Source organism: Hipposideros armiger, unplaced genomic scaffold, assembly GCF_001890085.2.
Source record: "Hipposideros armiger isolate ML-2016 unplaced genomic scaffold, ASM189008v1 scaffold_724, whole genome shotgun sequence".
NCBI classification, from domain to species: domain Eukaryota; kingdom Metazoa; phylum Chordata; class Mammalia; order Chiroptera; family Hipposideridae; genus Hipposideros; species Hipposideros armiger.
Genome location: NW_017732074.1, coordinates 907,161 through 909,002, shown reverse-complemented (window position 1 = coordinate 909,002; position 1,842 = coordinate 907,161).

Here is a 1,842-nt window from a genome sequence, read left to right as displayed (position 1 = left end):
CCAAAGGATCTAAAAACTAATAATAAGACACCAGAGAGGAAGAGGGAAACAAGAGTGGAATATTTGCGTTTAAAAGCTTTATGCTCTTTTGTGAGAAATTTCATAAATCTTGGTAGCTACCCATTAGAATTAGTACCTGAAAATTGGTAAGTATTAATTCAAAAAATTAACCATAATCATCTTGATCAGCTCCCAAAATACCAATGTGCTTAATTTTTAATATAGTTTAAATAATTGAAGAATGTACACAAGACTTCATTTTTATACAATCATATTTTGAGTAATTATGGATGTTCACAAAGTTTTAGCCATACAAAAGTTCATTTTAGTGAATAGAGCTTACAAATGAATTGAACAATGGAAACAAAATATCAATTGATGATGAATTAAAGAAATTATGATACAGTCAAATTCTCTGAAGCCATTGAGAAGTAAATTCAAACTCTATTAGTCAAAGACAACCATAACACACTGTTGAATGAAATTCTGGGTAGCAAAATAGCAGGCATAGTAGTATGTTGCTGTGCATAAAAATATATATGTATATACTCATATATATATATATGTACATACACACACATATGAGTATATATGTATCTGAACAAATAGAAATAAACTTTTTTCAATAACTACTTCAGGCACTGTATTGTTAGGTGAGAAAACAAAGATTTTTGGCTTTTATTTTTGTATACTTTGTCAACCAGGATCCTGCCAGGACGAAATATGGCACACTCAAATTAGATAACTGGAAAAGAGCTTAGTAAAGGCACAAAGTCAGCTGGAAAAGGGTTGAGTGGAACTGGAGGGGTAAATGGAAGCTATTCTTTTTGCATCCACTTTTGTCCTTTATCCAGGAGACAAACAGAGCAGGAAAGATACTATTAGGATAGAAGAAATCAAGCATTATAGAAGGATAATTCGCTATTATATCATTGCAGAATGATCTAAACCCAAAATATTAGCTTCCACCAGTGTACATTATATGAATTACATAAAAAGGGTGAAGATAATTAACATAAAACATAGCTATCAAATCCCCATTTGTATATATGATTGTAAGATCTATTATGATAACAGAATTTCCCTCATTTCATCTTAGCTTCTATCAGTACTCAGACTGGACAGGGTGCTCTACCTAGTGGGATGAACAGAGCTATTCCCATAGGGTACCAGTCTGGAGAAGATCCTTTGTTTAATGCAATGCCACTATTTTCCATTGACAAAAACTACTGGGCAATGGAGTACTAAGAGGCACTCCCATAAAGCCCAAGTTCTGGGCTTAATACTTCTTGTCTCTGTTCTAGAATAGCAGCACATTTATCTCTGGTAATTGACATCTGTCAACCCGACAAGCAGTACTGTTCTTAGACCTAAACAAGGGAATCCCCTGCCCTAGTCCCTATCCTACAGAAGACCCTAAATTGATCCCTTCCCAGTCATATACCTGTCACCATAATGTGACAATTTTAAGAAACCAAAAAGACTGTCCACCCGGTCTTATGTCCATCCTTCTAGATCCCGTTCTGACCTCCAAAACCCAGGAAATTTTTTTCATATTACTTTGGGAACTTCCCCAACTCCACAAGCCTGGCTTTCCAGCATTTGGTATGGAGATAGAGGGAGGGATAGATAGATAGATAGATAGATAGATAGATAGATAGATAGATAGATAGATAGATAGATAGATAGATATGGATAGATGACAGATAGATAGATAGATGATAGATGATAGATAGATAGATAGGTGATAGATAGGTGATAGACAGATAGATGATAGATGCATAGATAGATAGATAGATAGATAGAGATAGATGATAGATAGATAGGTGATAGATAGATAGA